Raw genomic sequence first — 22,662 nt, 5'->3', positions numbered from 1 at the left:
ACCAGAGAGCCCTGTCCGGCCAGGTTCAGGGGCTGGGCTGGTGGTGGTGAGTGCAGTCCCACCCTGGAGCACAGCCCCGGCAGCTGTGGGGCCGGCACAGCAGGGAGCGTGGCCCCACCCGGCCGGAGGCAGCGGGGCTGGTGTTTGGGAGTGCATCCCCAGCCAGAGTCAGCGTGCTGGGGGATGCAGCCCTAGCCCCGTGTGGGAAGAGCAGCCCCAGCCAGGCTGGGGGCAGCGGGCCTGTGGTGGGAGCAGGGTGGACCTCCCCAGGTCTGGAAAACTCTGTCGTTCACCTCTGCTCAGTCCTCAGTTGCCAGACCAGGGAGATCCCACCTGTATTTTGGGGGGTATTTTCCAGGCCTCTGCAGAGTGTGTGACTAGATGCTCCGTTTTATAAATATTTGCATAAATCAAAACCAATGAAATTGCATCTGGCCCAGTGACTCACCAACACGAGGCCCAATATTTGGTCCAGTTATGGTCCCATCTCCAGTTCATTGTAGACCTAGAAGGGAGAAGAGGCAGCATCATTTACATCCGTGGTCACCAATCAGTAGAGCGCGATCTACTGGTAGATCTCAAGGGCTCCAAGAGTAGCTCTTGAGCCCTCTCTGAACTGCGCACCTGCGCAGTGCATTTACATTAGATTTCCTCATGTAATGTAGGCGGGGCTTCAAGGAAGGGGCGGGGCAGTAGATCTTCGCCTGTTCTGAGACTTAAAAAGTGATCTTGGGTGTAAAAAGGTTGGAGACCACTGATTTACATTGACTGTTAGCTTTCTACAGTCACAAGGCCAAATCTTATTCCTATTGGAGCTAGCGGGAGCAGGCTCCAGTCTTTGAACCTCTGCCATAGGGAGCTCAGATGCTTTCAGGAGAGAGAAACAGGTGAATTCAGGCACCATCTGGTATTTAAAATCTGCAGCTCACAGACCAAGTTGCCATTGTAATTGAAAGCTCGGTTAAAACCAATTCACCTTAAGGCCCGGTTTTCAAGCCCCGGGTTGGTACATTTTTTACATGTGTAAACAGATCAAACAGACCCTTCCAGTTAAATGATCTTCATTTTGTCTTAAGCATACAACGAAACGAGACAGACAACCCGGCCACAGCCCACTGCAGAACCATCTGTCCTCCTGCTGCTACCATCAGCTACATCCGTGCAGAGGGAATTTAAAATGCTCGTCTAGCATCTTTGCACTGAACTGACTGTCTCAAGCTGCAGGGGAATAGAGAAGCAGGCCCGGTATGAGACACCCATCTATTTGATTCTGCGCACTATACAAAACAGCTGTAGCTGGAGGAATCCACAGAGCTTCCACGGTGCAGGCCACAGGATAACAGACCCACCAATGTGGCAGGCAAAGGGGGCTACTGTCCCGGGGCCTAATGATTCAAAAGGACGTGGGGGCTTCCAGCTGCTGCTGTTGCTCCTGCAGTGATGGCCAGAGCCCCGGGGCCTTTAAATTGCTGCCAGAGCCCCCATGCAGCATGCCCCAGATGGCTCTCGGGGCTGCCTGGGGGGGACACCGCTGTGCCACACAGTATGGACTGAGCAGAGAGCTGGCTGCCCCAGTCCCGCCCCTTCCACCTGAGGCCACACCCCTTCCAGGAGCACGGAGCTGACCTCCCTCACCTTGCCTAGGGGCCCGGCAAGTCTATTGGCCCCCCTGCAGGATACAAGGACAAGACAGCCGCAGGTCAATATTTGCACCTCACAGCTGGGCAAGCATTTAAATGGCTATTTCCCACAGGCCTGGCAGATGTGGACACGCAAGCTCCCTCTAGTGAATGCACCCGGCTAAACATCTAAAGACACAAAAGAATTCAATTCACAAGGTGCATGAGCATGTCCAATGCTGCATGTGCATAGAAGGCCCATAACTAGGACCCCATCAGATTCACGGCTGTGAAAAATCCATCAAGGACCATGAAATCTGGCTATTCTAGGTGGGGTCATGATATTGCCACACTTACTTTTGTGTTGTCTTCAGCGCTGGATAGCCAGAGAGTAGCGCCTGCTGGCCGGGCACCAGACTCCGAGCACAGCACTGCCTGCAGCAGCCGTGAAGAAATAGGGAGCCCAAACCACCCCCCCTTCCAATAACCTTGTGGCCTCCCCAGGACCCTGTTTTGAATTGGGACCCCTATGGGTACAACACTGTGAAATTTCAGATTTAAATATTGGAAAGCATCACATTTAAAAATGAACAGTCCTGTGACTCTGAAATTTACCAAAAAGGGTCTTGGTTTTGACCCATAAGAGCCTGAACAAAACTCATCTGTGGGTGGAGGCAGGTCTTTGACGAGCGGAATTAATGGCAAATGACTTTGGCAGACCTGGCCAGGGGACATTTTCCCAAGGGAATTGTTCTGCGGGCGCGCATTAGAGAACATTGGCTGTGTCTCTAACGAGGCTCATGCACATTCCATGAAATGACTCTTTCAGCGAGGCTTTATCGCTCTCCTTGCTCTGCAGGAGCCTTTGATTGCTTTAGCCAGGTGTGCAGCAGGCACAAACAAAGGCCGTGTGATTCAGGGGCCTGGCCGGAGCCAGCTGGGCAGATGGCTCCTGCTGCCAGATTATGGACCTCAGTCTATTTTCAGCATGAGGTGAGGAATCGTTCACTAAGGAACCTGGCAGACAAGCCACTTGGAAACATCAAACTGATCAGGAGCGCAAGAGACAACCGGGAATCGCCAGCGATGTGTGATTTACGCCATGAGCTAATGAGGAGGTAGCTGTGGGTGAACTTAAATAGGGAAATGGTATTAATTATCTGGATACCCCGGTAATTCAACTTGGCAGTGACACGGCACGCAGGGCTCACATTTTAAAAAAACAAAACATTCAGCCCAAATTTGGGAATTGCAGGCACAAATGTCAGATGTTAGCCTTTTACCCAGCTGCACCCAAGAATCAAATAGGTAGCAGCAACACACTATCCCCTGCATCATCCCTTAACCCTGCCCAGTATCAGTGGGTGCAAATATTAGGGTGTGGGTGGCTTCTCCTTTAAAAATAACCCACTAGATTGATTCCTTTCCTCTCCCCAGACAGCCTTAACCACAAGCCTTTTCTGTTTATTTGATTTGTTGATGTCTCTGCCTTGTAAAAACACAAAGGAGCAGAAGAATGCAGGTCTCCCCTCCGCTTTGAATAGCGGTTAGTTTGGCGGGCACTGTCTTCCCAGCATGCAGGGTCCGATTCTGCTCTCCGAGGCACCTGCCCAGTCCCAGTGGGACAGCCAAAACCCCAGCTGAATGACAGTCCTTGCGCTCCTTTGGACCCTTTCATTGTCTCTGTTGCCCCTTATTGCGCTGTTTCGGGGGTGCTGGGATGTTTTCTTAAAGGGCTCCTGACACCGGAGGCAACTCATGAGGTGTGGGAGCAGCACCGGGGGTCATGCTTTCCTCAGGAGAGGCATAGGTAGCACCGTTCGTGCTCAGAATCTGCCCCAGTTCAGTGCGCTCTTGCTTTTCCTGCAGAAATGAATACAAAATTGGGGGCTTTTTTTTTTTTCCTTCTAAAATTAATCAGAAGCAGCCTAGGCTTTCCAGTCCCATGCTCAGGTTTCACGTGGCAATTATGACAATAAGCAAACCATCGAAATCCAGAAAACATCTCCGCCGAGAGATCCAAGCCAAACTGTCATCTCCCCATTCGCACCCTGTAAATCCAGCATTGGCTGGCATGTGGATGCTGTTACGAAAGACAGCCCGGTAGGTGCCGCGCAAACCAAGGCGGCTGAGCTCTGTGGCTTCGCCCGAGTTTCCGTCTCCATCTTAAAGCTGAGTCGGCAGCATTTCACTGGGAAGGGGGTGCGCTAAACCTATAGGTTTTTACCACTGTGCCAGGAAACTCGGAGGGGGTTTTCTGCTCCAGTCATGGCAATGGTAGAAAACAGCATCAACTGACCCCGCTTAGAGAGGCAGAGGGGGTCTCCCAAGCGTAGGCCGAGCTTAACTGTGTCCACCTAAAAAGCTGACGTTAATGGAAGTAAGGATGAAAACGGTGTGGTCTAGCAATTGGCATATCTCTAGCACATCCTGCTCTGCTCAGCCCTGTTGAGTCTGAGGGACTTCTATAAAAGAGGCTTAATATGTGTGCTTGTTGAGTTAGACCCTAAGGCCTGTGGGACAACAAGCAATCCCCATCCTCCGTTTTTACTTTACCGATCTCTCAGCCATGCTCTGTGTCTAATCCAGCCCAAGTTTCGTTTTGGATCAGTCCAGTAACTGGTCTGCATCCAGAATAAAGTCCCAGCTTTGCTGAATCCTAATCTTTGGTGGCATCCAAATGCCTTCCTGCTATAGGTCTGGCCTCATTTTGTCAAGGCCCAGTCCCTCACGGTGGGTCCACATGGAACACGTTCATTAGCCGCCGCTAGGAAAGACAGCTTGAGCAGCCTCGCCATCTATCGTCTGCAGAAAAATGGATTTGTACCATATTTTCACTCGGCCAGCCAGTGGCTGTCAAACTGCAAGCCTCCTGCTTTTAATTGCTAATCATTTTCCTTTTGGAGTGCTGACTTTGAACCCTCTGGGAAGACAAAGGCTTCTTTATAAACTTGGTATCACACACCGGGCTAGGGAGAATAGCAACTCCAATTATATTTTGCAACCTTTCAGCACGATTAGAAAATAAAAACGGCTTTCTTTCCAGAGCCCTTAATGGGCCAATTTTTCTGTGGCATGTTCCTTAGGACAGTCTATAGAGCTAACCTTTGGCAGGACGCCAGTGTAACTGCTACAGTCGCTGTGGTGTCAGGTCGGTGCCAGCACAAACTGGTAATATATCAGTCTTCTGCTCTCTGACAGAGCTCAGACCCGCTCATGATGAAACATGGCATTAATATTTTTTCCATTTCAGTCTAACTTCTATTGGATTTGAGGGAAGAAATTATTCCCTCAGCCACAGCTGGAAAGACAATGTTTGCATCTGGGTCTCCTCCCTGCTCCCCCCTCCGACTCCTGACAATTTGTATCTTAAATCTTTTAGAAATCGAGTGGCTGGTTCTCGTGACTGCCTGTTTCAGCCCCACTCCCTATAGGACAATGGAAATCTGCTCTCCCCTCGCCGAATAATTGACACATTCAATAAAGCCTAGTTGGAGAGCAACCTCTCTTCCTTTCTGGGAAATTCTGAGCTCGGCCTATGCTTTCCTTGTCTCTTGACAGAACAGTTCGTCATTTCCAAAGGAACAGTGAACAGAAAAAAAATCAAACCAGCCACCAACTTGTTTAAAGGGCAAGCGACGGATCAGACAAAAATAAGGCTTCCCCCTTTGATAGCTTGCACTGTTCAAGACACTTCACAAAGTGTTAACCAATTACACCTACAACCCTGCTTTCAGAGAGGCACATTTTCCCCGTCCCAACACCAACCACCTTCTAGTGCATATAAACTAGAGTTTGCGGGGAGCTGCCCCCAGACTACTGATTGCCAGTTACCCGGACTTAGTTGGTAAAGACAAGTGTGGACACACCCCGACTGTTCCTGTGGAGTGGGTCCTTGAATGAAGCATGCCTGTTAATGCCCTGGAATACATGCTGATGCGCACACTAGGCTTTCCAGCTGTGTTCTCAGCAAACTGGCATAGCCAGGTCGCACGCTGGGTCATCGTCGCAGGCAGTCAATGAGGGGAGAATCTCAGCATCTTTTATAAAGTAAGTTCCTAGTCCTCCTGGGTGGGGAGAAGATCTTGGAAGCGCAACTTGAGTGCACTTGGAAAGCTCAAATCTTAGAAGACAAACACAAGGCCCAAACTCAACCCCGGTGACAAATCTTGTGGTTTTGAAGCCAATCGCGTGAGCCGGGGAGTCTGACTCATGATTTTTGTGGCCTTTGTGACTAGCAAATGGTTTGGTTACCAAAACAGAGAGAATAAACATTTCACTGGCTTTTCCCCTTTGTGGGGTTGACTTTTTGCCTTTTAGTGAACTTGATGATGAAACCCGATTGGACACTTCCTCTCTTGTTTACCAAGAATTTCCCGATCTGGTTCTCAGGCTCTTTTGTGGCATTGCTATCACTCGGGCCCAGAACACAGCAAAAGAAAGGTCAGTCACACCACACTACAAATGTTTTCCTTCAAGTTCTTCCAGTGTTTGACAACTCAGAGGGTTCCATGGAATTAGTAGCATGCTGCAATAGCCAAGTGGAGAAACCGACTGCCTCCAGAAATACACGTTTCTAGTATGAAATAGGATCATCATGAGCAGCAAACTTCCATGTTTTGAGCATATAGCCCCTCGCCCTTGTCTATGGACTGGACCCTAGGCACAGCCGTAATACAGATAGTAAAGATGGATAACCTAGGGAGGTTGTGGAATCTCTAACACAGGATATATTGAAGAGCGGGTTAGATAAACATCTGACAGGGATGGTCTAGATGGTGCTTGGTCCTGCCATGAGGGCAGGGGACTGGACTCGATGACCTCTCAAGGTCCCTTCCAGTTCTAGTGTTCTGTGATTCTATGAACTGAGCCAATAGCTGAGGCTTAACTCTGAGGGCAGAAATTGGCCCTTTTTGGGTGACAGCCAGGGCTGGCCTTAGGCCGATTCAACCGATTCCTCCGAATCAGGCCCCGCGTCCTGAACCTGGAAGTGTGCCGGGCGCCATGGGCGCAAATTAATATTGAGAGCTGAGGGCCCTGCTCCAGCAGTATGTGGAGCTAGGTCTCTCCCCCGGCTCTGCCTGGAGCAGTCCCCGGCCCCCACCTGCTGGCCTTCCCGCACGTTCTCCCACCCCCGTCCCTGCCATGCACGGCTCTCGGTGTGGTCCCCCCTCGCCAGCTGCTGCTGCCATGCGCGGCTTTCCCATGAGTGGGGATACGCTGGGGCGTGATGGGACGTCACAACCTGGGACTTTAAAAGTCTCGGCACCGCATTGTGGGGCGTGACCTGGTTCCGGGTTCAGAGTCCGGGGCCCGAGCGCAGACTCCGGCCCCAAAAAGTGGAAGGCAGAAGGTAAGGGTAGGAGTAAGGTAAAACTAGGGGGAGGGGGTGGGAGGGAAGGGGCTTGTGCGGAGGGGGAGAGGAAGAGGAAGGGGGACTTGTGGAGTGGGAGAGGGGGGAGAGAAAGGGGGCTTGTGGGGAGGGGGAGATACAAATGCCGGGGGGCCAAGCGCAGAAAATGAGGAAAAGGGCAGGAGGGGAGGTGTCAGTGGGAGGGGGGACAGGGTGATGCTGGGAGAGGAGAGGGTAAGGGCATTGGGGTTTAGAGGGAAGAGGGGGAGGTGCTGGGAGAAAGCTTGAAAGAAGGGGTGGGCATGAGAAAAGTGGGGATGGAGCAAGGCATGTGTGAGGGCACAGGCCAGGAGGGGAACAGGGGCAGAGTGGTGAGGGGGTGGGCATCAGGGAAAAAGAGGGCAAAGGGGGCAGAGGCAGTAAGGGAAGGGGGAGGCACCGGGAGGGTGCAGGGCTAAGGGGAAGTGCAGGTGCCAGAGGACTCTGGGGTGAACCTGAAGGGCAGACACCTGCAAGGGAGGAACCAGCACCAGAGGAAAGAGGCAGGGCAGGTGTGTAGAGGGAGATGTTAGAAGAGGGGATGAGGAGGGGTAGCTCACATAATCAAAGTGAGGCTACTGGAGGAGTGGGCACAGGGGGCAGAGAAGGGCTAGTAGAGGGGGGCAGGTCGCAGGAGGACTGAGGACAGTGAGGAGGGCAGGAGTCAGGACAGCAAAGGAGGGTGAGGAGTTGGGGGGCCGCAGGCACCAAGGGAGCTGATGGAGCAAGGGGAGGAGACATGGCAGCAGAGGGAAAAGGTAAAGGTTTATAAAATATTTATTAATAACTTGGGTGCCACAGTGCACATCCAAACAAGCCACATGAACTCAGTACTGGTGCACAACACAAAATCCATTCTGCTCATGAGAGGACACTCTTAGGCTGTGTCTACACTAGTGGCTTCTTGCACAAGGGTTCTTGTGCAAGGGGTCTTGCGCAAGAACACGTCCACACTGCCATGTGCGAGCTGTGCTTTTGCGCAAGAGCATCCAGGGCAGTGTGGATGCTCTCTTGCGTAAGAAAGCTCCAATGGTCATTTTAGCCATAGGGGTTTTTTACACAAGAAATCCCTGCTGAGCATCCACACTGCCCTCTTATACAAGAGAGCTTACACCTGTTAGAAAAGAGCGCAGCTCTTGTGCAAGACACCCTCTCTTACTACGCCATATTGTAAATTTCCTTGCGCAAGAGCAGGCGGGCAGTGTGGCTGCTCTGTGGGTTCTTGCACAAGAACGCCTATACTTTCACAAGAAGCTGCAAGTGTAGACATAGCCTAAGGGTACGTCTAGACTACCGCGTTTTGTCGACGGAAGTTTTGTCGACAGATACTGTCGACAAAACTTCCGTCGACAAAGAGCGTCCAGACACATGGAGTTCTGTCGACAAAGCAAGCCGCTTTGTCGACAGAACTCCGTAGTCTGGACACAGTGTCACAGGCAATAACACCTTCTGTCGACAGAGTTCTGTCGACAGAAAGTGTTATGCCTCGTAAAACGAGGTATACCAGCGTCGACAAAACCGCGGAGTTCTGTCGACGTTATGTCGACAGAACTCCGCGGTAGTGTAGACGCTGGTATTGTTTTGTCGACAAAAGTCCACTTTTGTCGACAAAACTAGGTAGTCTAGACACACCCTTAGAGGGAACACTTACCCCAGCCTCTCTGCCCCTGTGTTAATGTCACACACATTGGGTTAATGCAATTGCAGGATAGTTGCATGAGGGGGGTTTGGTGGGGGCCAAACTAATCCCTGTTGGTAGGAGAAGGATGGGAAAAGTCCTTCGAGGGGGGTGAAATGACACCGTTTACTTCTGGTCATGTGTCCATCTTGCCCCCTCGTGTTGCCTTCGAGGGGGGTCAGGAGGTGTGGCTAATGGGGGTTGGGGCTTGGTTAATGGGGTCAGGGAGTGTGGATAATGGGGCACCACCAAAAATTATACAAATCTGCCACCCCTGCTGGCCCTGGAGGCGGAGTGCATCAGCTGCCTGCGCCACAGAAGATATGAGTTTAGTGCAGGGTTTTCCTGTGCTGTGGCAGGGTGTGTGCGTGGTGCTGTGGGGGTTTTTTTGTTTTTTTTTTCTTCTCAATTAAAAAAATTCTCCCTGTTGAAACTTTTGTGTGGGTTTTTTTTTCTTGCTCAATCAAAATTGTTGCGGGGCGCCGTTGAAATTGTTTGAATTGGGCCCTCCACTTCCTAAAGTCGGCCCTGGTGACAACACGGTCTACTGAACAGGGAACTGAATTGGGAGTCCAAGGATCCATTCTTGACTCCACCGCTGACCTGGTCTTTGACCATGAGTGCATCATTTCAACTCTCTGGGCCTTAGCGGGGGGGTTGGAGGCAGGTTTTTGGAGCTGCTGTGCAGGGGTGGTACTGAACATACCAAAGATGGTGCCCAATGGAGTTGTTAATCCTGAGACATCTCTGCATGACCACTTCCCATCAGTATGGATGTCTCTGTACCAGAGGAGGGAGGAGCCGCTGCTGTATCCATACTCGGCTGCAGGACCACTTTACTTTCAGGCCTCTAGGACAATTCCCCACCTCCTCTCAGGAGTATTGTGAGAAAGACACGAGAAGTCATTCTTTCAATCTGCTCTGTGCTGACTAGGCCTCAGTTGGAGTCCTGTGTCCAATTCTGGGTGCCGCATTTCAGGAAAGATATAGAGAAGGTCCAGAGAAGAGCAACAAAAATGATTAAAAGTCTAGGAAACATGAGGGAAGCCTGAAAGAATTGGGCTTGTTTAGTTTAGAAAAGAGAAGACTGAGAGGGGGCAGGATAGCAGTTTTCAAGTATCCAAAAGGGTGTCACAAGGAAGAGGGAGAAAAATTGTTCTCGTTGGCCTCTGGGGATAGGACAAGAAGCAATGGGCTTAAACTGCAGGAAAGGAGGTTTAGGATGCACATTAGGAAAAACTTTTGAACTGTCAGGGTGGTTAAACACTGGAATAAATTTGCTAGGGAGGTTGTGGAATCTCCATCACTGGAGATATTCAAGAGCAGGTCAGACAAACACCTGTCAGGCATAATCTAGATGGTACTTCTTCCTGCTGTGAGGGCAGGGGACTGGCCTCTCATGGTCCCTTCCAGTTCTAGTTTTCTGTGATTCTATGATTATCTCTTTTTAGCTTCGTGGCCCGAGGACCTGAGCTTTCTCCTTTTGTTAAGGTTTAAAGACTCTGAAGCAACTGTTTGGTTTTTGATCACTGAAGCCAGGTCATCCTGAGAGACTGAGGCTGATGTATGAAAGGGAGCTGGCCCCTGAAACAGTGGCAGGACTCAGGGAAGCCTCCTTAAGATGTAACTTCTATTTGTCCCTCCTCAGCTTCCTGGATCTGCTCTTGGAACGGAACCGGGCCGCCTTGACACTTCCATGGGCCACGGGACTCTCCAAAGATTTGGAAACTGCTGGAAAGCTCATTGCTGGCAGATCCTGCAGGGTTTGAAGGCTGGGGTATACAGCATAAACCCAGGGAAAGGTGGCTGCCAGCAAATAGGGGCCAAAGGCAACGTTGGTCCTCACTGGAAAAAAAAAAAAAGAACAAAAATGAACAGTGAAGTAAACAGAAGGAAGAATATAAATTAAGTAAATAAGAAAACAAGCTAGCTGAGGAGCTAGTGAATAGCACGACACTCCATCTCAAGCAACATTCCCTTAATGTTTTCCTGCCATGTGTGGCATGAATTTTGTTATGTGCACCAAGACATGTGTGGATGTGCACCACCAATAGAAACACATGCTGCTGGCTGGGCCGGGCAGCATTTGAACCTCTTCTGGGTGGACGCCCAAGCACTCAACGTATAGGGAACACTGATCTCGAGATGCAGACAGTGAGAGTAGCAGCACCGCCTTCCCTATACACCCTCAGTCCAGATAGGGACCCATCAATACTGCTGACAAAAATCTCTGCTTCAGATTGCATGGGTGAATGCACACACTGAAGTAACCTAACCTGGAGAGCCCCTAGGGACCAAGAAGACAACCTTGCATCTTTGTAAGTGGCTTATCTCAGAGTCTCTCCAAACATCTGCCAAATAGCGATTGGTACGGTACGGAAGGATGATGGTAGAACTGAGGTGCAAAGCAGATAAGTAACTTGCCAAAGCCAGCCCATCAGGCAATGGCGGAGGAGGGTGGAGACACTAGGTCTCAACCCTGTATTCTAACCATTGGCTAATACTATCTCTGACAACGCATCCAATGGAGTGCTCTTGCTGCAACTTGTAGTGTAGGATTCAACTCTTCATGGTCTGAAATCTATCCATGATGTGCTGTGACCCTCTTAGGTCTCTGGCTCAGAACTTGGATGGGGAGTCTACAGGGCAGACCTCGGTGTGATAGAAGGGGGCAGCTAGTGATTTATTCCATGGCACTTCATCAGCAATAAGCAAACCCTTCCGTGTGCCTTTAGCTGTGCCGTCGGAGATGCACGAAGGAGACGGAAATGCACGACAAAGACGTGATCGCTCCATCATTTAATATCCTTTGGCACCATTCCCATCACTGTCAGACGGGCTAGCCTGGCATCCCTGCCAAATGCCAGCTGAGCTGACTCCATCCCATCTTCCTAGGTCAGCGGCATATGATATTTCTTAATTCCACTCGCATTTTTTGCCAGGTTACACACCAGAAGTGGCTACATTTCAGTAGTGGCCTTCTTCTCCCTCTCTCAGCCATCGCTCCCCCCATATTGTGAGGCTCCTCGGGAGACGGGAAGGCCACTACTGTGGCTCAGATGCTTGTGACCAGCCATGCTTCTTATGTGGCCTTAGTCAACACACTTAACTGCTGTGCCTCAGTTTCTCCATTGCTAGCATGAGGACACCACCACTTCTCAGAGTGGCTTAGCTCATTAATTTTGGCAGGATGCTTTCTGACGAAAGAGACCGAGTTTCACTGTTGGCTAGAGGACATGGCATAGGGTATAGAAACGCAGAAAGTCATTCCTATAGGACATTGAGATAACATGCCAAGAGAGGCCACCCCGGGGAAGGTTAAAAGACCAAGCATCTTACTGAGCTCAGATAGAAAGGTGAGAACCTCTGCCTACTCCTCCCACCCACTGCGGGACCGGCTGATCAGCTTATCAGCCTGCTGATTGCATGCCAACAGCCCCGCTAATGCCATCTTAGGGGACTGGTGGCGTGCTACTCGGCTCCTGGCTAAGTCCTGATAAGCAGGACAGCCGTCTGGCTTCCTTTTCCAGTATTTATCCCCCCTCACTTCACTTGCAGGGCTGGTGTCCCTGGGATGGCCTAGTACTACTGGGCTAATGAGGGACAGAAGTGGCTGGTTCGCTTTCAGAGAGTAAAATCTGACAGGAAGCTGCTCGCTCAGAGGGGCTCCCTGAAGACACAACCCTCTGGAGCCTTCCCAGAAAGCAGCCTGGCTTCCCTCCTTCCCCCCTCAAATCTGCTTACAAACCCACGTCGTTACCAAGCTTTGTTTCTCCATCTGGATCCAAGCAGAGCCGCTAGCTGTCAGGAAAGCCCCCCGATAATCACACCACAGAGGATTGGGAGGGAGCCTTGAGCTCCACCAACAACTTCTCTTCATTTCCAGGGCAAATCTCCTTCCCCTTTTCCTGAGATATAATAAATCGGGAGGGGGTGGGGCCTAGAGGAAACCGAGTTTCATTTAGAACCTTGCTGTGTTCACTTCTTCCGTCCCGGTTTGTCTCGCAGGACAATAGTTCCACTGTTGCAGTCGATTAGCCGGGGAGATGTTGGGTGAGGGGGTATGTAGGAGTGAAGCATTGCCTGTTCTTGATTAACTGGCCCAAACAACTGGCAGATTTATGTCCACTCCTGCTGAAAGGTTGAACAATTCAGCTATTTTTCAACGGCACAAATCGGAACTCTCCAGTAAATACATTGCATTGAATTATCCGCCGGTTTTTGTCACCTAATTTGCTTTATATTAAACTCCCATCCTGATAGTGGTGCCAGGTTACCCCTCCCCTCAGGATACCTACCCCAAGGAATTGCATCTGATCAATAAAAGCAAGACAGGGTATTTAAACTGAATTATTCACATCTGCATTGCTAAGGAGTCATTTCCCCTACTGGCACACTGCAGATCTCTTTGTCCAGCATATTTTTAGAGTCGTTGGGCCAGATCGAGCTCCTTCCTAGTTCCACGTGAGCCCAAACTTGGGTCCCACACCCCCACACCGAGAGGAAATTCTGATCCAAACTTTGAAATTGCCACTGGCCAGGATTTCTATTTTAGTTACAAACCAAATCCAAATACGTTGGGGGATTTTAATCCAGACTTTTCAGTTTGTGCCACCTTTACTGTGTATTAATTTCTTCCAATCTGAGGTTACCGAATGACTTCTCCGTTCTCTGTAGTTTCTCACAGTGCCATGTGGAGGGGCACTGTATGCTCGTTACAGATACCATTTCCATCAGGGTTACTAGGTTTGGGAGGACAGAGTGCAAAACCATCCGCAGATATGCCTAGAAAGGATGGTACATTCTCATGCTCTTGCCCTCAGAGCGGGGAAATTGCTTTCGTGCCGATTGATAGTACACACAAGGAAAGCCTTCTCCTCGGAGCCCTGCCTTGCAAGTGAGTTTGCTGGGAAGTCCCAATTTAGAAACACTCACGTCTACCTTGCTAGAGTCATTTGTATTCTTCAGCCATTGCTGTCTGCAGGAGCATGACATCAGTTACCAGGCAGGCTCTGCTCTTTCTCCACTAGGGTGTACGTGTGGGGGGGTGAGAGAGAGACTGCACACTGAATAAATGCCAAAGAAAGAGAATGCAGCCCTAAGCCACTGGGTAATGGGAACATCCCAGCTCAGGGTGAAACTGACCAATAACAGGACCCACGCCAACGCAGAGGACCACCAGCCCCGTCACATGCAAAAACTGCAGACATATTTCCGCCGTGGCAATGGTCAATACCCCTCAAGACATCCCCACCTAGTAATCCTCCTCCTCAAAGGAAATTTGCATATTTTCCATGGCTGAGCCCGGAAGCTTAAATTCGTAGCTATGCTAGACTCTAAAATCCTGGTCTTAAGTCTTGATTTATGGCTTATGTGGCGGCATATGCCCACCCCTTCACAGGAATGGGGTTATTGCAGGGTGCGGTCGCCGCCTGGTCGGTCTCCGGACTGCCGGCCGTCTCACTAGTCCCCAAGTCTCTTGATCCCTACACAACTGCAAGTCCACAAATAGTCCTACTCACCGGGCAAAATGGCCTACTGGCTGAAGTCAGGAAGCCTTCCTGGCTCCTGGGCAGTATGGTCTAATAGCCAGAGTCAATGAACACCCGTGTGCCAGGACAGTAGGGCCCAACAACCAGAGTCAGTGAACACCCTTGTGCCAGGGCAGTAGGGCCTAATAGCAAGAGTCAATAAACCCTCCTGGCTTCAGGGCAGTTTGGCCTAATAGCCAGAGTCAATATGACAGGGGCTAGCCCCTGGTAGGGGGACCCGGGCCCACCCTGCTTCACCAGATCCTGACCCAGGCCCCTGTGAGTGGTGGGGCTGCCTACTGCTCCTTGTTGGTGAGGAATCCAGCCGAAACACGCTGAGAATACCTGGGTGGGAAAAGCAGCTTCTGCACCCTCCCTGGGTTACTTCCTACGGGTCCTGCTGGGGCGTCATCCCACGTAGAAATTGGGTCTCCCAGCTCCCCGGCAGTGGTATCTCCCCGAGTCTCCATAGGGGCTGAGTAGTGGCAGCCTCCTGGCACATCATCTCCCTGTCTAGGACGTGGGCCATAGAAGCACTGGAGCTCTGTCTAGACTCTAGAGAACCTTCCTCTTCACTGGCCAACCCAGCTCTCTGGCCTTTTATACTGCCCCAGCACTTGGAGCATGCTCAGTCTGGTTGAAGGGACGGGATTTCCTTTGCCCACCGGGTTTCCACCCCTCCCGTTCTAGTGCAGGGTATGCCCACCCCGTCATAGCTGATTGCAACAATCTGAAACTCAGTGACCCACCTTTTATCCTATGACTACAAGAGTGTCCATGGGCCCCTTCACCTCAAACAGGGGTGAGCAGATACCAGGCTGGATCCGATTCCTCAGGGTTAGCCTCTGGCAGGCCACTTGCACCTCCGCAGGCATGGGCGATTGCAGCTCTCATTGGCCCCGGATCACAGGCTCATAGAACACTAGAACTGGAAGGGGCCTCGAGAAATCATCAAGTCCAGTCCCCTGCCCTCACAGCAGGACTAAGCACCATCTAGACCATCCCTGATAGATGTCTATCCAACCTGCTCTTAAATATCTCCAGTGAATGAAGATTCCACAACCTCCCTAGACCATTTATTCCAGTATTTAACCACTCTGACAGTTAAGAAGTTTTTCCTAATGTCCAAACTAAACCTCCCTTGCTGCAATTTAAGCCCATTGCTTCTCGTCCTATCCTCAGAGGTCAAGGAGAACAATTTTTCTCCCTCCTCCTCCTTGTGACACCCCTTTAGCTACTTGAAAGCTGCTCTCATGTCCCCTCCTCGCCCCCCAGCCCGTCAGTCTTCTCTTTTCCAAACTAAACATACCCAATTCTTTCAGTCTTCACTCATAAGACCTGTCTTCTAGACCTTTCATCATTTTTGTTGCCCTTTGGACCCTCTCCAATTTCTCCACATCTTTCCTGAAATGTGGTGCCCAGAACTGGACACAATACTCCAACTGAGGCCTAGTCAGTGCAGTGTAGAGCGGAAGAATGACTTCTCGGGTCTTGCTCATAGCACTCCTGTTAATGCATCTAGAATCATGGTTGCTGTTTTTGCAACAGTGTCACACTGTTGACTCATATTTAGCTTGTGGTCCACTACGACCCCAAGATCACCATTTCCAGCCAATGGGAGCTGCGGGAAGTGGTACCCAGTCTGTGATGCTTCCTGCAGCTCCCATTGACCACGAATGGCAATCCACAGCCAATGGGAGCTGCAATCGCCTGTACTTGTGGAGGTGCAGGGAAAAATAGGGCGGCAGCCTTCCGGGGCAAACCCCTGCCATTTTATTACCCACTGCTGCCTTAGAATATGTGTTAACTACTTATGCTAAACTATCCTGTGACCTTGTTTGCAGCTGGGACACTGAGTACCTTTCGCAGAGCTCCGTGGAGCTCAAAAGTAGCAAGACTTGGCTCAATAAAAGGTATTACCTCATCCACTATGTCACTCCAACATGAGGGAAGTCAGCCATGCCATCTCCACTTGACCCCTTTCCTTCCAGGGGGTAATTTGACATGCCTTCTCAGCTGTCATACCCAGGAGAAAAGGTTCAACGAAAGAGCAAGTCTTGGCAGTGAATTTCTTGACTTTCCTGCTTGAAGCTCCTTTTTAAAAATCAAATTCAAAACTTGTTTGGTTTGGTTTCCATTTCAAAACCAGCTTGCCCGAGGAGAGCGCGTTTGAGCGTGGAGCGGCGGGAACAGTGCCAGCCTTTGCATACGAATGTGTTAACCCATCCCGCGCTGGATCCCCAGGGCACACCATCTTCCCTGTGTCTCTTCTGCAGCCTATCATCTGGCAGCTCTTGTGTCCAACAGGGAGTTGCAGCTGGGACCACACTGCCCCACCCAAGCAATGGGGCACCACGTGGGCAGACTTGGTGAGTGTCCCTGTCCGTACACAAGAGTCAGAGCCTTAGATCGCAGGCGGTCTGGCCAGCTGATCTCTCTATCTTCAGGTTCTGTGCAGTGCCAGAAACCTTGCTGGTGTGAAACAAAGGCTAGTGTGAGGCTCCTCGGCTGGCTAACACGTCCTGAGGCTGAACAGGGAGAGTTTATAACAGGCCTGGCTCACATGCTCAAGCCACTTTCATTTAGAGAGAGAAATCAATTCTCTCTCATTCATTTCCTGCATTGCTCTCCCTGACTTCTTTATGAATAGGGGCACTTGGAAAGCAGGTTTTCGCAATCACTTTCTTTGGCCGCCATCTGCTCTTCCTGCTTCTGCCCCCGGATGAAACAATCCCTCTCTGTGATGTCCCAGCCGGCGTGCTGGGAAAAGATTAGGGCAGCACCAGGACAGGATTGGCGCTTCGGAGGGGGAATTGCAAGTGAATTGTTAAGAGAAGAGGGGCCAGTTTCCTAGTAACGAATGAGGAAAGGGGGTAGAGGCCTCAGGAGAGAGGTAGGCAGAATAATCACTGGAACAGAAATGGGTTCCACATTTTCCCAAGTCAGCAGTTGAGCTACAGCCAGAAAGGGAGCAAAGTCTAGTGGGTAGCGCACTAAAGATGCATCTACTCTGCACACTTAGCTCGAAATAAGCGAAATGTGTAGCTTATTTCGAGTGTATTTCTAAATAGCTTATTTCATCATTTGACGCCGTCTGCACAGCACCAACTTTCAAAATAAAGCGCTATTCCAAAATGTCCCTTAATCCTCGTGGAACGAGGTTTACAGGGACGTCGGAATAGCGCGCCCGATATTTTGAAAGATATTTTGAAATAACGGGCACACTGTCAAGTCGCAGAATAGCTATTTCGGGATACCGGAAGTATCCCGAAATAGCGCCGCTGTGTAGACCTGGATTTAATTCCTGTTCTGCTGAGTGAAATTGAACATCACTTTTCTTGTCTCCTCCCATCTCCTTAGAAGTCAAGCACTTCAGAGCAGGGCTTGTGTCTCATCTCTGTCCAGCACAATGGACGCTTTCGTTTGGCTGGACCCCCAGGCGCATCTGTAATGCATCATCATCATATACTGGCAATTTGGGCATGATCATACAGGGGATGTTTAATGTAATTTCTCCCTCGGTCTTCCTGGCTTTCCTTTCCCTTGCATGCATCTCTCTGTTCAGGCCTTCTCGGAGTGATGGCTTTGAACCAAAGTTCTGCTTGTCTGGCCTGTGCAGGTCCGTATGACAAGAACTGCACTTACATTTTCCCTTCCCCATATGCGATTCATAGAAAACCTATTCAGCTGCTTGATAGAAACCTTTTGGGAACACAAGGGGTCATGCACAGCAAACACGAGCACACAAAGAACAGCTACTGTATCTGACTCCAAGCAATGCAGCCCCCTCCGCCGACTGAGCCAGTACGGAGAGGAGAACAAAGGAAGAGACATAATTTCATAGCGACTTAAAATTCACTGAGCGCCTGCTCAGAAAGGACGGACTGCAGATCCTCCAGCAGACAAACCAGCTGCCAAATGCTCCTGACCGGCAAAAGTTTATTTTAAACCCAAATATTCCCCCATGCGCTGCGGTGCATTCAGGGAGCAGCGTGATGGAATCTGCAGATGCCGGAGGGGGAGAAGGCAGCACAGCCTGCAGAAAGACAAACCTTCTGCTCCCCAGCTGGAACATGGCACATTTTAATACAGATCAATGCTGCTGACTCAATGGAAACAAAAACTAATAGGCCAGCCGGTGGACCACCCTGTCTTGGGCTTTATCCCATGAGGAAAAGCAACTGTACTGCAAGCTAAATGCAAGTAAGAGACACTGCGGGGGAGGAGGGGCGCTATCTCAGTGTTGAGCCATGCCTTGGCCTCACTGCTAAAGCTACTGGAGACCTGTCAAGATGGAGGAGTCAGAAGGCAATAGCTGAAGTCACTTTAGACTCCATATCACAGTTTACGTCCCCGCTGCTTTAGATATATTCTCCCAACAGGCAATGTGTTTTGAAACACACTTTGGGTGTGTCTACACAGCAAAGTTATTTCGGAACAATGGCTGTTATTTCGAAATAACTATGCGAGTGTCTACACAGCAATTCCGTTATTTCGAAATAATTTTGAAATAATGGACGGCTTATTCTGACTTCGGTAAACCTCATTCTATGAGGAATAATGCCTATTCTAAAATAGAAGACAGGACTGAGCAGCAATTTAAAGACTAACAAGATGGTGCCGGGGACTGCCTGCATGTGTTCACTTTTTTTTTATTGTATCCTTTGGTATATATGGTTGTGCCAATTTTCTTCCACTATTTGATCTGAGGAAGTGGGTCTGGCCCACAAAAGCTCATCACCTAATAAACCATCTTGTTAGTCTTTAAAGTGCTGCATAGTCCTGTCTTTTGTTTCAGCAAGACCAGACTAACACGGCTACATCTCTACTACTATTCTAAAATAGCTATTTCGAAATAAGGCATGTGTAGACTCTCCACTTCTGCTATTCTAAGTTATTCCTCCTGGGGCTCTAAATCGAGATAGCACATCTACATTAGGGAAGCCTGCCTTGGACTAATTTTGAGACTTCCCTGCAGTGCAGACGTGCTATTTCGAAAAAAGATATTTCAGAATAACGATTCCAGAATAGTTTATTCCAAAATAACTGTGCAGTGCAGACGTACCCTTTCTGACCTACACCAATAGAACGATCCTTTGGCTCCTCCATGGTGGATGGCAAATAGCATTTTCCTCATTGTACAGAGGAGACATGAAGTACGGAAAGGTGATGTCACTTGTCTAATGTCACACAGGAACTCAGAGGGCAGGAGCAGCGTTCCCTCTTAGGTGCGTGGCAGCACGGCCTCAGAGCTGCTTAATCAGCCCCACCCAGGGGCTCAGGGCTCCGCGTATGGAGCTGCCTGGCTGGGGGAGGGGCACTTCTCTCGTAGCGACAGCACCAGCTCCCTGCTGAGGTCAGAGCAGCGAGTCTCTGCCAGCCGGTGGGGACTCCCAGCTGCTCCCCCCTCAGCAGGGAGCTGCTCCTGCAGCTGAGAGAAGTGTGTCCCTGGCTGGGCAGGGCTGATAAAGCAGCTGTAGGGCCGTGCTACCGCGCAGCTGAGAGGTAGAAGCCTCGCCATTATCGCAACATAGGGTCACCATATTACGAACACACAAGACTTCTAAAAAGTCATCCCGTGTCAAATGCATGCGACTGGTTAAAGAACAGCGCAGCCTTGAGGCATTACAGCAAGAACCTGGTGCACCACCCTCAGTCACCAGCGTTGTAACAAACCCTCACCCCGCGCACAAAAGAAAACCAAGCGGCAGAAGGAGTTACGGTAGCTTTCAATTGAGCACCCATGCAACTGCTGTTGTAATATTACATCCTGCTCTGGTGTCCACAGCTCAAGAAGGATGTTTTTAGATTGGAGAGGAGTCGGAGAAGAGCCCTGAGAATGGTTCTAGGGTTAGAAAACCTGCCTTATGGGGCTACGGAAAACAGATTGAGCGCTTTGAGTCAAACCAAGAAAGTTGAGGGGAGAATGGCTCACGGGCTATAAGGAACCAATATTTAAGAAGGGTTTCTTCAGTTTAGCTGAGAAAGGTCTCACAGGATCCAATACCTGGCAGCTGAAGCAAGGCTAATTCGGACCAAAAATAAGGGCCGCGTTGTTAACAGTGCAAGTCATTGATGGTCGGAACAATTTATTGTTTATTGAGGGTCATGGTGGATTCTCCTTCACTGACAATCTTAAAATCCAGATGGGATGTTTTTGCTAAAAGCTCTGCTCGAGGAATGACCTTGGTGAGGATCTATGGCCTGTGTAATCCTGGAGGCCAGATTAGAGAACCACAGTCGTTCCTTCTGGCGTAGGCATTTCTGAGTTTCCTAACAGGATTCTGTCACTAGCACCTTCTCTCCAGCTTGGCAAAGGATGTCAAATCTGCCACGGGGGAGCCAACAGCCTGTGTAGGCCAATGGGCAAGGCGGGAGGAGACTCCTGGAAGGGGCGGGGCAAGAGCAGCCAGCCCTCAGCACTGCCTGGTTTGCAGGCCCCACCCCCAAAGCCATCAGAACTGCACCGAGTAGCACTCCGGTGGCAATTTAAAGGGCCCTGGGCTCCAGCCACTGCCGCTGCCATGGTAGCAGCAGCAGCAGCAGCTGGGATCCCCAGGCCCCTTTGAATTGCTGGGCCTCGGAGCAAGGGCCCTCTTGGCTCCTCCCCTCTTCATCCATTGGTTGTTCTGCAAATCCTCAAAATTCACCCTTTCAGCTTGAACTGCAACTTGGTGTATTGAAGAAGCGGACTCTGACCAATCCCGCACCGTTGAAATCAGCAGGAGTTTCCTCCTACTGACTACCGGGAACAGGATCAGGGCCTGTAAGACCATCACACAGTTAAGATGACATTGTATTATCGGTGCCCTGAAAGTTATGGGAGACGGGACTGACTGTACTGAAGTCAATGGTAAAACTCTTACTGGCTTCCACAGGAACAGGCCTGCTAAAAATAAATAAATAAAAAAAAATAAAGGACAATTTTCTGATTTATATTCTGCTACCAAATAGACAAAGGAAATTAATTTTTTAAAGACTAACTTTAAAGGACAGGAAATTCCGATTTTAGGCTGCCAGTCTGTCCTCAGCTCACCCTGCTGTAAGTACACATCGATATTTCAACAAATATGGTCTTGAAGACTGCAATGGAAGCCCTGTGTCCTAGGTAAAAGCAGAGGCAGGGGGAGGGAGGGAGAGGAGGAGGGGGGAAGGCTGTGGGGAACGGGGGAGGAGGGATTAAATCTGAGTATTCACCTCACATCTGAAATTGCATTGATTTCTCATGGTTTAAAGTCGAGCATTCAACTTAATTCTTTGATTTTCAGCACCCAAGTAAGAAGACTTGTTTCTAATCAAGGAGGATTTCTAGTCCTGGGCATGGCTTCACTCCTAATTTCTAACAAAACATCCTGACAATTAAAAATAAGTAAATAAATAAAGAAAACTGGCAGACAACTGATATTTACAACGTGTTAAAGTAAATTTCAGACAGGCTTTTCTAAATCCATTTGCTCCCCTCTCCTTCCCAACACTCATGCCTAGAGGCTGATGTCTTCTGGAAAATAGCCAAGTGCACTTAGAAACCATTCCCCTTGTAAAATTTCACATAGTTTCTGCCTACGATGAACCATTTTCACATTTTATATTTCCTTCGCTTTATTTTGTTTATTTATTTTATTAGTGCTGAGGACATTTACATAATAATCTGATCCGGATTTTTTTTGCTCAGTTTCTGCCATTTTTAACCATTCATATAAAGTCATAATCTACTGCCTCGTGACCTCAAACAAGGAATAGCCTTTGAGTCTGAAGCAGGTGCAGATGAAGGGCTGTTCAGGCCCTGTTTTTAGGATACTGGCTCTTTGGTTACAAAAAACCCCATATGTGTCCTTTGTAATCTTTTGGCCGGATGTTGTCAGGAGCAAAAAGGACCGGGTCCAATTTCTTACAGCTGTTCCTTCTGAAAATGCAAATGCTTCCAGCCTCGACCCAGAAACCTGGAAAATTGTATCTCCCCTGCATCCCCGTCAGCCACTGTGCTAGGCAATACCACCCTCAACCCATAACGAGAGTCCAGGGCTTTAAAACAAAGACCGTCCCCTGGGGGAGGGGGAAAAGGGCGAACAGACTGAAGAAAGCCAGCAATTAACAAGCTCATTTCTATTAGGTAAGAATCCCTCTGCCCCAGGGCATCTTACCAATATTTCCACCTGCCCTTCTGTGCTCACACTCCTAAGTGGCTACTGTGTTCTAGCCACATAACTCCTGTCCAGCCATCCCCGTTCCCACAGTCTGTTGTCCAGGGTTGATGGAGTCCAAAATTTTGATCAGGTCAGTCTCTAGCCCCTAAGGACATCGCTTCCTGAGCTGCTCCAGTGATTGAGCTTGGTTTGCTGGGTAGGGGGCTCCCACTGCTGTCCCACAGGCTCTCTGTGGCTACAGCCCCAAGCCATCTTGGTGCTACCTTTGTACTATCTGCACCTCCTCTCAGCCGGCACC

At 49.8% G+C, this 22,662-nt stretch overlaps 1 long non-coding RNA gene across 1 annotated transcript in view; it reads right to left on the bottom strand.

Annotated features, from left to right (window-relative positions):
• Positions 1-22,662, bottom strand: part of LOC106732434 (uncharacterized) — a 94,793-nt gene that overhangs the window by 46,059 nt on the left and 26,072 nt on the right. Inside the window, exon 7 of the long non-coding RNA XR_012895703.1 lies at positions 449-505. This is a non-coding gene — a long non-coding RNA (uncharacterized LOC106732434). The remainder of the gene's footprint in view (positions 1-448; positions 506-22,662) is intronic.

Source organism: Pelodiscus sinensis, chromosome 14 (assembly GCF_049634645.1).
Source record: "Pelodiscus sinensis isolate JC-2024 chromosome 14, ASM4963464v1, whole genome shotgun sequence".
Lineage (NCBI taxonomy): Eukaryota > Metazoa > Chordata > Testudines > Trionychidae > Pelodiscus > Pelodiscus sinensis.
Note: the sequence above shows the minus strand (reverse complement) of the source record. Positions and strands in the feature narration are given on the sequence as shown.